This window comes from Lucilia cuprina, chromosome 3, assembly GCF_022045245.1.
Source record: "Lucilia cuprina isolate Lc7/37 chromosome 3, ASM2204524v1, whole genome shotgun sequence".
Taxonomy (NCBI): domain Eukaryota; kingdom Metazoa; phylum Arthropoda; class Insecta; order Diptera; family Calliphoridae; genus Lucilia; species Lucilia cuprina.
In genome coordinates, this window is record NC_060951.1 from 39,838,225 (window position 1) to 39,852,463 (window position 14,239).

General features: G+C 25.0%; 1 protein-coding gene and 1 long non-coding RNA gene across 2 annotated transcripts in view; one reads left to right on the plus strand and one right to left on the minus strand.

Annotated features, from left to right (window-relative positions):
* The window catches only part of LOC124418649, a 66,854-nt gene that overhangs the window by 29,053 nt on the left and 23,562 nt on the right, over positions 1–14,239 (minus strand). The gene's annotated exons all lie outside the window — the stretch shown is intronic.
* Positions 1–14,239, plus strand: part of LOC111682783 (frizzled-3) — a 30,840-nt gene that overhangs the window by 3,903 nt on the left and 12,698 nt on the right. The gene's annotated exons all lie outside the window — the stretch shown is intronic.

The window sequence follows — 14,239 nt, forward strand, 5'->3', positions numbered from 1 at the left end:
TCAGATTCAAATACAAAGAATTTTAAATAAAATTGTTATCACTGTTTGATAGAAAAACTAACAGCAGAACAATTTAATTGATTTTCAATGTAAGGGGGAAACAACAAACAACAGAACGAAAATGAAAAATATATTGAATATAAATTTTCTTTTTTAATTTTACCAAAAATGTGATAAAGAAAAACATATGGATGATAGGGCGTTTATTTACATGGGAGGACAGTATGGTGTTTTTAAATAAAAATAATTAAATAATGGGTTTGTCTTTCTTATGGTTAAATAAATATTTGCTAAATTGAAAAATTAAAAATAAATTAAATTTTTAAAATTTAATTTATTTTTAAACAAAATAGCTTTTTAATCTATAAAAATGTGTTATTTGATTTGTTTTCTATTGTAAAGCAAACTAAATGATTGCATATACAAAATTTTATTTGGGGCAAACAACTTTTTATGTTAAGTCAAATTTTTGTCAATTTTTTGGTAACTGCAACTAAAACACTCAAATACAATTATTTAAAGTTTTAAAATGAAATTAAATTTCAAAAAATTTAAAAAAAATTTAAAAAAAATAAAAGATTTCTTAAAAAACTAATTTTTAGTTGTATTTACAAAATTTTATTTGAGACAACAATATTTTTTTTATTGGCTGTTACTATTTAACAATAAATACACTTTAAAAACGTCTACAAATTTAAAAGTTTTTAAAAGTAAAATTTAGCTTTTTAATAATTATAAAAATTTAACACATTTTTATTACAAAATTATTTATTTTTATTATAAACTTAATTAAATATTAATCTTAAATATATTTATCTCAAATATAAATATAGTTTATTAAAATTATTCAATATTAAATTGAAAAAAAAATAAACTAGTTCAAGTTCACAATATTTAAAATGAATTTTCACAATTTCATTTCTGCTATCTTTTATAAAAATTCAATAAAAAAAACTTATCAGTTTTTTTATTAAAGTTTTAATTCATTTAATTTTTGTAATGATAAATAAATATTTGTTTTTTTTTTTGTGTTATTATTTCAACTAAATATTTTTGTTATTAGTTTCCCGCCTCTAGACGGGGTTTTTATTTTCATATTACCAAAATTTGTTTATAATACCCCCGCGTTAGCATATAAAAGATTGATGATGGCTTTAAGTCAAGAAACTCTAACATAATAGACACCCGTACAATTTTACACCTTTCAAAAAAATTTTTTTTCAGTTGTATCAGAAAATTTAGTTCTTTTGTTATCAGCTAGCTGTTGGTATTTTTAACAGACATTTTCAACATTTATTTTTCATTATTATATTTTTTTATATGAATTTTGATTGTCATTAATTTTTGGGGGATTATGATTTATCATTTCACGCTTTAAAGGTATTTTTAAATGAAGTTTAGGATTTTTTAGTTTTTATTTTATAAAAAAAACTAAAAAACGACCATGGAGGGAAATTTTCAACAGTTTATGATTAAAAGTAATTATCAGTATTATTTTTCGATTTTTTTACTTAAGTTGTTATTTATTTGTGGTCGCCGGTAGGTAAGTGCTTAGTGTTCTAGTCTGGTACACTGATTCCCACCTAAGGCACTGGTTAAGGAGCGCACAACAGGCCCAAACGAGGCCTAGGATTTGATCTTCAGATTTGATATATACAGCAATAGTTCAAAAATCATTTAAATACATGTCATTTACTTAATGTTTACCTAGCGTAAATAACGTACAAATGCAAAACATAACTAATATCAAATAATTTTTATTGGTTTGGTAATTACTTAAACATTTATAAGTATTTTACATGATGTAAAATAAATGTAAACAATTGTATTTTTCTTTTTTCTCTAAGCACAATTCATATACAGATATATTATTTACTTAAAACTTTAAAATATATATTCAAGTTATAAAAATGGATTTATTTTTTAAATTACGTATTGTTGACATGATGTAAACAATGTAAAGTATACGTATTTTTTGCAAATTAATAGCTTCTAACAATTTTTCAATTACAAATTATATTCTAACCTAATTTACAATGACCTAAGGCCGTTGTAATGTAACAGACCAGAGTCTCTGGTGGGAAACGAACCCACAACCTCCAGACTGACCGGCTAGTACACTGTCATCTAGCCTACCGGGGCACCCATAAATAAAATATATTTATTGTTTGTTTTACCTATTGTTGACACGTATGTTGATAGAAGTTGATATTTTAGTTATAAAAATGGATTTTTTACATTATTTACATAATGTTGATATGATGTAAAAAATTTAAAGTGTGTATTAATATTTTCCGAAAACTAACTAAATGTTTAACAATTCACAAAGATATTAATCGTATATTTTAGGTTAAGTACCCATATTTTTCATACGAAATTCATACAATAAACCACCAATAACTTTATTAAGCATTTCTGAATATGGGGCTTAGTATTTAATTAGTATGAACAATTTATTACACGATTTATATATGCATGTAAACAATGTTATAAATGTATAGTGTTCACACTATTTGAAATTTGATTAACCACGATTTAGCATTAACAAATTTTGTTTTTAAACTTCATTATTACTTAATGTAATATAATTATTGCTTAAAAATCTCCTTCATATAACACAATTACCTAAACCGAGACGAAATAAAACTAAACCAAAAAAAGTCCATTAACACCTTGTTGTTGTATACCCAACTACTGACATGTTTCCTTTACAACAAAGATTGTTGCTGCTGTTTTCTTAATATTACATTTCTCTTACAACTTAACACTCATTTCTCCCGTCATTTACCGGTTTTAGTCGTCATTCATTGTTAATAATTTACATTATGAAAAAGACCTCCTCTCGGTTGGTATAAACAAAAAAAAAAAAAAAAAAGGTTTCATTACGTATTAAATGGAAAATAATAAAACTTAAAGAAAGACTATGATTTTTATTATGCATGATGTCAAAAAAACATGATTTTCTTCTTTAGTTTTCTTTTTATTTCAACCACCAAAAGAATCTTTTAAGACAAATTTTTATTAAAAATAAAGTATGTTGAGTTTTAAATGGATATTTTGCATTTGTGCTGTGTCTGTCTGTCTGTCTATCTAACCGGCTGTTTTTCTTTTATTTTCTTTTTTTGTATTTTGTATCTTTTGTTCTATGTTAGATGTGCTGCCGCTCGCTGTCTGCTGCTGCAGCAGTGGCTGCTGCTTTTAACCATAAAAATGCATTTTAGGAATGCCCTTTTTTCAGTTCTTTCTTACTTTTTAAAAGCATTTGTTGTTGGTTTGTAACATTGTTCACATTAAAAATTTACAAAAGCCATTAATTCTTTGACATGAAAAGAACGACAAAAAAGAGCAAAGTCAGAGTTTGTAAGCCGGTCTGTCGGTCGTTTTAGTCTCTACTTTTTTCTTGCTTAGTGTCAGTAGTTGTTGTTGTTTTTTTTATTGTAATTTCTTAGTTCGTTTTTTTAGTGGTGTTAACGCCTTTTATTTCACATTATCTGTATATATTTTCGGTTTTATTTTTTGAATATCTACTAGGGTACGGTGTTGTAAAGTCAATGGCGTCTGCTTTACAAATTAAGGTGCCCAGCGATTATTTTGCCAAATGTACAAAATTTTCCTTCAATTAGCTATTGTTATCGTGGTGTAATAATATAAAGTATTGAAGTTGAAATAATTTTCCATTAATTTTAATTTTTACTTGTAAAATCAGAATTTTTATAAACAAAATTAAAATTTTTTAATTTTACTTATTTTACACGATGTAAAGAATGTGTAAAAATGTTGAATAATTATATATGATTTGTTCTAAGCTTATCACTTTGCGTTTTTGTTAATTTACGGAAATTTTTTATTATTTACCTATTGTTTACATTATGTAAATAATGAAAAGAATTTGGATTTTTTTCTTTTTATGCATTTAACGTAATTTAAATAATTTTCTATGTAATTAAACACAAATTACCTTTGTTTATCTAATATGAATAAAAGGTAAATTCTATGTAAATAATGTAGAATATGAAAATGATTAAAAATATGTGAATTTGAAAACAATAAAGACAAAACATTGAAATTTTTACATATTTTACATTAGCTTTATAATTACTTGAGAAATTTTAAATATTTTACATGGTGTAAAATTAATTAACATGATGTGAATGTTTATATCGAAAAATTAACATCAGTTTTGTAGTTATTTGGGAAATAATAAGTATTTTACATATTTTACTTTGTGTAAATGAAATGTAAACAATTGTATTTTATATATTTTAAGCATTTTTCATATTATTTTAGTTATAAAAATCAAATTTTACATTATTTATGTATTGTTGACATAAAGTAAACAATGTGAAGTATGTAAATCAACAGACTATTTACAAGTTTATAAAATTTTTTATATATGGAATAGCAAATGTTAGGCATATGCCATATTTTACATGGTGTAAACAATTTAAGAACTAAAGAAATAAAATATTGAAATTACTACATATTTTACATCTTGTAGATGAGGCGTCAAATATGTAAACAATAGTGTTTTAATAGTTTCTAGCACTTTAACTAATACTTTAGTTAAGTAAAATAAAATTGAAGGGAATTTTAGGGAAACCCCAATATTTTTTCCTAAAACTGGTCACCTTAAATCCTTTTGTTTCTCAGCCGGTCTTATTTTTAATAGTAACATGTAGTTGTATTAAATTTTATGTTTTAAACCCTTAAAAAAACTACCAAAACCCATTGACTGACTGCTTTTGATTCTTCTTTCTCAATATGTTTTCTTGGTAACTTATTTTCTGTAAAGAACTTACTCATATTTAGTTTATAGTTTCAGTTGAGTTTTTTTGTTTTAATTTTTTCTAAATTAGTGTTTTTGTGTCGTCTCTTTCCACTTTGATGATTTGTATAGACTTTAATAAAGACCTTGGCCCTTTTTTTTCAAAATATATAGTATATATTTTTTGGTATTATGGTGCGTTACGTTTATATTTCGTTTCAAGGGGTTAGTATTTTAAGTTTTATTCATTTTGTTTTTTTTTATTTCTTGTGAATTTTTGGTTGAACTAAAAAAAGAAAAAATGTTTTTGTTAAAAAGCATTTTTACGTTATTTTAATGATGTTTGATTATGGAGTTTTAACATTTTTTTGTTCGTCCATCATTCCTTGTTTTTTATGTACTTCTGTCCATGTTAATTAAGATATAGTATGTTTTTTTTTACTACTTCCTGGTATTTTTTAAGTGTTTTCTTAGGAATATAATTAGTGTAGTTGCTGGTGAATAAGAAATACATAATTATTTACAAAACTTAATTTAATTTGGTTATAAAAAAATAAAATACAAATTCCAGTAAATATCCGGCTTTTGTGTATATTGTAACTATTTTTAAAATCTAGGGAATTTAAACTTTTTTCGAAAGTTTTTACTAAAACATAAAATTTAGAACATAACGTTTAAACCACGATAAGTAAGTAGTACTGCTTACATCATAACATACTTTGTTGATATTTCTGTCTTTAGCAAAACAAATTTCTACTTTATTTACTAATGTTAAAATAAATCTCTTAAATAAACCTCATTAAAATTTAAATATTGTCATTAAAATACACTCAAAACAAAAAATATATGTATATCTTTCTGGCATTCATTATCCAAAGATCAAATATTTAAATATCAATCATTTTTAAAAAATGTTGAGCAAATATTAAAAATTACTATAAACCTCAAAAACAAAATAACACAGATATGAAAATGACAAGAAAACCTTAAATCACACTAACATTACACGAACCTTTTAAATTTGTTTGTCTTGTGTGTGTTTTTTTTTTGTTTAAATAAAGAATAAATAATTTTTTTCTACTATTTTACAGTACTTATATTTTTGTTGTTTTGTTAAACAAATACTGAACTAAAAAAAAAACTACAATTCGTAACCAAGTATTTTATCAGGCCTACAAACGAAAAAAAAGATACTAGCATGACAGACAGATGAACGGACGGACGGACGGATAGACAGATAGCTAGATATTACTTGTCATGTCTCGGCGGTGCACAGGGCACAAGTATATAAAGAATTACACACCACAACAACAATACGCATTGCAACAACAATAACAATATCACAATAATATGTATGTATGTTCAGCGGCGTTTGACACTTTTCATATGAAATGACAATCGACAAATAAAGCCGCAAAAAGTTGTAAGAGAAAAAAAACTGAATAACTGAAATAACAGAAATAAAAACAAGTACAAGTCATGAGTCCTCTTTGTGTAGCCTCCCTTTTTACACCAACACTCCCCCTCAGTCATTACAATGCTAGCAAAACGTTTAAATGTGTTTTGAATGGGTTAAGAGAAGAGGCAGAGAGGCAAAGGAGGGTAAAAGAAAAAACAATTACGTACAAAATAATAACATGCCAACCATTCATTAAACACTTAAACCTCGGTAAGCGAAAGAGAATGTACATCTGAACCATAGACTAAAGTCCGAACTGTATAATCTGAATTATAGACTATAATATACTATTGTCTGGTTTAAAGTCTGATTATATTATGGACCATAATCTTTATCTGAACTAGTTAGTCTGAACTATAGTCTGAACCATAGTCTGTACTATAGTCTGAACTATAGTCTGAACTATAGTCTGTACTATAGTCTGAACTATAGTCTGAACTATAGTCTGGACTATAGTCTGAACTATAGTCTGAACTATAGTCTGAACTATCTTTTGAACAAGAGTCTGGATTATAGTCTGGACTATGATCTGAACTATAGTCTGAACTATAATCTGATAAGACTTGATTATAGTTTGAACTACCTTTTGAATAAGAGTCCGGATTATAGTCTGGATTATAATTTGAACGATAGTCTGGACTATAATCTGAACTATAGTCTGATCATGATTATAGTCTGAATTATTTTTTGAACAAGTGTCTAAACTATAGTCTGAATTTTAGTCTGGACTATAGCCTGAACCTTAGTCTGGACTATATTCTGAACTATAGTCTGGATTATAGTATGGAATATAATCTGAACTATAGTCAGCACTATCGACTTAACTATAGTCTGGACTATAGTTTAAACTAAAGTATGGACTATAGTACGGACTAAAGTCTGATATATTTTTTTTGGACAACATTCAGATTTATTGTCTTGAATAAAGTCTAAACTATAGGATGGACTGCTCCGTACACTATTTATTTTACCGTATGGACGTAGTCTGAACTATATTCTAGACTAAGATCTGAACCATTCATAGTCAGAAGTAAAGACTATAGCAAATTCTGTATAATTTCGTTAATCGAGTCTCCGATGTACAGCCCGTATATCTATCATATTCCACCATGTGCTGTAACATTGAAAGCCGTACGAAGAGATAGAAAAGGTGTATAAAAATAAAACATAAAAAGTTAAATTGTTGACAAAATGCCGCAACAAATAAAGTTTATGACCGCAAAATGCATTACCAGCAAACAAGATTATAATGTCATATAAAATTTCTGCTTTTTTTCAATATTGTTTTCAACAATTTTATTTATTCTTTGTAAAATAAAAAAAATATGACATACAAACAAATATACATTTATGTTGATTTAACAGATTGTTTTTCATTAATTTTGTATGAGTTTTTTTCCTGAGGGCCTACATTTTCATGTAGAGACACACAACAACTGTCAACTTTACATGATGTGAGGGAGTGGGTCTCACATATTTAACATTATAATTAATTATATAAAAAATTTATTACACCAACAAACAAAATGACATGTTAATTATCTTTAAAAATCTTTTTAAAATATATATTTTTTTAAATATTGAAATTATTTTGAAGCCCATTGCCCTCATAAATGGTTTTTATAAGGTTTAAAGTTTATTTTGTCTAACTTAAAAATATTATGGAATTTTATGTTAAATTTTTTTTCCAAAAATTTATTTATAAACAATGAAGCAATTTTATGTTTGTTTTCCTCTTTGTGTGTCTGATCTTATTTTAAACAACTTGTTTAAATTTTTGTTGTTTTTTATTTTTATTATGAGTGTCATAAAATTAAAAATTTCTAGTCCAACTACAAACAGATGCTGTTTACTTTAAACGTTTGTCATTCGATCATTTAAATGTCTCCATCATTAAAATTGTATTTTTCATGAAATTAAGTTGTATTGTCATGTTGATTGATCATCAGCCATATTTTTATATTTTATTGTTAATTTTTAGTTTTTTATATTTTTTTGTTTTTTTATTTTAGTTTATGGTTTTGGTACGTGTCGTATTCCTAATTTAGTGGAGCATAAGTTTTTTGTTTTAACAATATTTTTTTTAAATAAAACTGTGAGTTGTTAATTAGTGTTTTTAAATGGGGAGAAGTTGTTTTTTATTAGTTTAATATATGATTTAGAAGATTGATTTTTGGGTAAATTAGTTTATACTTTTAAAGTAATAAAAAATTGGTTTATAATTAAAATTAGATGGTATTTAAAGATTAGAAGTTTTTTTAATAGGAATTTAATTTGTTTTAAAGTGAAAGATGGTTTTTGAAAAGTTTAATTGTTCTGAACTAAATTGGGTAGTAGGCGCTTATAAGTATGAACTATAATCAAGACTGTAGTATGCACAAGATTCTAGAATCGATGTCACTTAGAGACTTGCCTCGACTACATTTAAATTGTTCTAGATAGAATGTTCCGATCTAGTTTAGTTCTAATTCACTTCTTGTTCAGTTTTAGTTTAGTTCTAGATCAGTTCTAGATCAGATCTTGTTCAGTTCTAGATTAGTTCTAGTTCAATTCTAGTTCAGTTCTAGTTCAGTTCTAGTTCAGATCTAGTTCAGTTCTAGTTCAGTTCTAGTTCAGTTCTAGTTCAGTTCTAGTTCAGTTCTAGTTCAGTTCTAGTTCAGTTCTAGTTCAGTTCTAGTTCAGTTCTAGTTCAGTTCTAGTTCAGTTCTAGTTCAGTTCTAGTTCAGTTCTAGTTCAGTTCTAGTTCAGTTCTAGTTCAGTTCTAGTTCATTTCTGGTTCAGTTCTATTTCAGTTCTAGTTCAGTTCTGGTTCTAGTTCACTTTTGGTTTTATTTCAGTTCTAGTTCAATTCTTGTTCAATCCTAGTTCAGTTCTAGTTTAAGTTCATTTCGAGCTTAGTTCTAGGCCAGTTCAGTTCTGGCCAAAAACCAGACTATTGTGTAGACTAGTCAAGAATCTTGTCAAAACATTTGTTTGGACTACAGTCAAAAATATATACTGTTGATTACCGTCCAGACTATAGTCTAGACTAGCTTTATAGCAGTTTGGATTGCTGACAAGACTATAATCTAAACTTTAATCAAAATCTCAATCACAAAATATCGATAATTTTTGTTTTCACATACATAACTATTTTAGCTTAAATTTAAATACTCACACCAACAATAGCAATATTTTTTCATTGTAATGGATAATTTATGTTTATGCAATAAAACGCCAAAAAAGCAAAAAAATCAAGAAAATGTGATTTTTATGTTGGTTATTTTAGTTCAGTCTATCATTATTATAGTGTTTTTTTTTAGCACGCTACATTGTATATTGTCTTAAGCATATACAGACACCTCTGTATTTTCTTGTTGTTGTTTGATTCCATTTATTTACGCACCTGCAACAATGTTTTGCAAGATACACGTACTTCGTTCTTTTTGGATACAACCTCAGAAAAAATAACTTAAAAATCTTGTTTTTCTTTGAAAGAATCTTTTTGCATATACGAACCTGTATAGTTTTTAGCGGCGCACATTTTGTCTGAAATCGAAAACTAAAGGTTTTGAAGCACGCGCATGCGCACAAGTTCATTGTTCTCGGTCTGTGTTTTCTTTTAGTTTTTGTTTTGTTTTTATTTTTAAGCATTATTTACGAGTTGATTTTATTCGTATTAAAAAAAAATGAATATAGAATGGTATATTAAGTTAATATATCAAAATAAATGTCTAAATATGTATGTTTATAAAAAAAGAATGAAAAATAAAAGTTTTATTTTGACTGCGACGAGTACTAAATGCTGTACAATGGAAAAAAAGTATGGAAAAATAAATGGATTGAAACTAAGCAGAGTTTGTAGAACTTTAAAGATTTTAAGTTAAAAATTATGGTTTAAATATTGGGTCGCAAATTCTTACCTTCCTATTAATGAAAATAATATATCTTTCAAAATTTTTTTTTGTATAAATATTTCTTTCCAAATTTAACAACTTTTGCATTCTTAAAATATTCCTTTTCAAATATATTTTTTATCAATAACAAACATTCGAGTATTATGTTTAACACAAATAGTTAAAACATTTATCATAATTAATGCCATTTGTTTATATTTGTTTGATTAAAACGAGGCAAAATATTTTGATAAAACATTTATTTCTTTCCATACACAACTACTGGTATTACCAAAAACTAAACAAATAGCAGAAAATAATTAATGTCTATAAAAAAGCTACACTTTTAATACTCATTTAATCCTAAAAATAAAACAAACCGCCAAAGGCCTACCAAAAGAAACATTTAAACACGGCACAGTGACAAACGAGATAACTTTTTTTCGAAAAGGCATTTAGCGGTACAAAATAAAAAAAAAAATAAATGTACATACATACGTGTAAAAAAAGCTTAAAAATAAAAGAAATAAAATATTTTTTTTTTTGGGTTAAACGTTGTAAATGTTTTAAACCTAAAAACGTGTCTAACGCACTTTACAATTGAAATAGCATTTAAATAAAAATGTTTGAAAAGTCACACTCAATAAATATTGTTGAACAAAAAAGTACCAAATGAATGTAATGGGAACAGAATAAAATTGTAATAAAGTTTTAAAAATTAAACTTATAACTGTTTTTATTAAATATTTTCCAAAAATTTAAATTTTAAAAAAATTTTAGTGAAAATTACTAAAAAGATATCTTGAAATGAACTCTCTTTAATATAGAATACATTCGAGAAAATTCTCTTTCTATAGAATTATTTTTGTAAAAAATTTTCTTTTTAAAGAAAGAATTTTCGAGAAAATTCTCTTTTTATAAAAAAATGTTTCACAAAATTCTCTCTTCTATAGAATATTTGCGAAAAAATTATATTTTTATACATACACATGGGAAAAAATATATACACGCCTGATTCTAAATCGACAACAAATTTTTTAGTAACATCCGTTGTCAAATATATACATACGTACGACAATACTACGTAATGTTGACAACGCAACGTTGTAAACATTGAAGCAATTCGTTGTAGCAATCTAAATTTTATACACAACCGTTGTCTAAAATTTCTGGAGAAAATTCTCTTTTTAAAGAAAATTTTGGAGAAAATCCTATATTTATAGAAAATATTTTATACAATTCTCTTTTAATAAATTTTTTTTTAGAAAATTATCGCAAAAGTTTTTTTTTAAATTCTAGAAAAAATTCTCTTTATATAGAAAAATTTTTCTTTTATTGAAAATTTTCGAGAAAATTCTCTTTTAATAAAAAATGTTCTTTCTATAGACAGTTTTCGACAAAATATTGGAACATTTTCGAAAAAGTTCACTTTTATAAAAAAAAAAACTTCGAAAAAATTATCTTTTCATCGAAAATTTTCGAGGAAAATTTCGTTTTTTAGAAAAAATTTGTAGAAAATTCTCATTTTTTAAAAAAAATTTCGATGAAATGCTCCTTTAATTGAAAATTGTATTTTTATAGACATTTTTCGAGAAAATTCTCTTTTTATGGAAAGTTCTCTTTTTATAGAAAAATTTTAAAAACATTTCTTTTCATAGAATATTTTCGACAAAATTCTCTTTTAATAAAAAGATTTCGTGAAAAATCTCTTTTTTCATAGAAAATTTTTGAAAAAATCTTTTTTTATAGAAAATTTCTCTTTTGTAGATAGTTTTCGAGCTTTTTTTTATAGAAAATTTCCGAGAGCTAAATTTTTATAGAAAGTTTTCGAGAAAAGTCTCGCTTTTTATAGAAATCTCTTTTTTACAGAAATTTTTCGATAAATGTCTCTTTTTATAGAATATTAGAAAAAAATCTCTTTTTAAAGAAAATTTTTCAGAAAGTTTTCTTTTTTATAACAAATTTTCCACAAAATTTTCTTGTTATAGAAAATTTCCATAAAAATATATTTTACTAAAAAATTTAGACAAATTTTGAGATTTATAGAAATTTTTCTTATATTTCATAAATTTTTGATAAATTCTGTTATTAAGAGAAAATTTTCGAAAAATTTTGTTCTTAATTATTGCAAAAAGTACCAAAGGATTCCAAAGCATTACTATATAAATATTTCATCAAATTTTATCACCATGAAAAACCCGATATGTATGATTAGGGTTTTTCCTAATAAGATTAACCGAAAATCCCTTAAAAGTACTATTTGCTTTGAACATTTTTTTCTCTTACTTACGTACACTTTTCTGCTTGACCACATTTACTATTCTATTGGCTTCTTTAACTTGTCTACGTTTTATAGTTTATTTTATTTGGTTATTTATATAGTGTGTTTTTTTCTTTTTTTTTTTTGTTTTTTGGTAATTACCACAAAACGTGAAAAATGTCAATAGATATTTAAAAGAAAAAAAACAAATAGACTAAAAAAACATTAAAGACAAGAAATGCCGCTAAATGATAAAAGACTTGTTAATAGTTTGAAATACATTTTCTGTCAGCAAAACACAAAAGCAACAAGTGTTCAATTGTGTGTTGTTGAGGGTTTAAATTTCGAATGTGTGAGTTATGGTAATTTTTTTAAAGTGCATTTTTACTTTTTTTGAAGATATTGATGGTATTTTCTTTTTAAAAAGGGGGATATTAATTATAAAACCGTGGGATATTAGTGAAAAGTGGTTAAATAAAATTAAAGTTTGATTATTCTAGGAAATGTTACAAAGATGTCAAAAGAGAAAATTTTTTGTTTTAACAAACATTTAAGAAGTAATTGGAAATGTGGGTATAAGTGTGAGGAAATAGAAAGGAAAATAGAATTTTAATTATTTCAAACAAACATTTAATATTTCATAATATATAACATAAGAAAAATTAATTTATCATTTCTATTACAACAAATTTTTATTAACTCATTTAGTTTACTTAGCATAAATTTCCTTATTATTCACTGAATATTAAAACCCACCCTTTTCTATACAAACTAAAGCTCTAAAATCCTCTAAAAACCTTAATATTTTGCTAACACACCCATTTTGGTTAAAAAACGAAACTAATAAACAAAATAAAAAAAAAATAATAATAAAACAGGAACTTCAAAGAAAAATCTATTTAACTATAATTAAGCTATTAAGTCCACAAAACCAAAAACCAATAAATTCAACTATTTTATAACCCCATTTAGATAACAAACCACAAATCGATGAAGAAAAAAAAACAAATCAAACAAAACATAAAATGGATTTTGATTAAAAATCAATTCTTATCTTAAACTAATAATTCAAGCACATTAGTTAGAGGAATAACAAAATATTTATTAAAATAAAAACTTTGAATTTTTATTTTTAACATATTAAACAAAATTAGTCTATTAATGATTGGGGGTCTTGCGTTTTGCTTTTTTTTTAATTTTTTCTCAACTAAAAGATCATTTAGTTTAAAATGATGTCATCACCAAAAAAGTCTATAGTCGTAAGAAATCATGAAAAAAAAAATCTAATAAATCTCATGAATATTTATAATATAAGTTTCTTATCTCTGCCATTTGTTTAAATCATTTGATATTAATTATGCAAAATATTTGTAACATTTTGTATTTTTAAAGTTTAAACTTTTAAATAAATAAAATCAATAATCTTGTGTTAGTAATAATAAGAAATTTATTCAAATATAAAAATAAAAACCATATTACAACCTACGCAAAGCTTGAGAAAAAAAAAATTATATAATGGAGAAGTTTTAATCAGGTATGACTTAAAAGTTTATTTATTTAAATTCCTTAATTTATTAGTTGATTTTTAAGCTACTGGTCCTTCCCTTTTTTTGCTAATACTATGGCTGTTGATGTTTTGTATTGCATCATCTGACAAAATGTCAACATTTCCAATTGTAAATACTTTCGGTTTAAGTTTCCCTGGTGAGTGTGAGTATGTGTGTGTATTTGTTTTCAACATCCTCCAGGGATTTCTTGGCAGCTTAACAAAATTGCATTCCATACCATGTATAATAACAAAAACAACAACAACTACTACAATAACATCGTTTACAAATATAATACCAGAATCCGCTTTAAATATATCTTTTAGTTGTTGT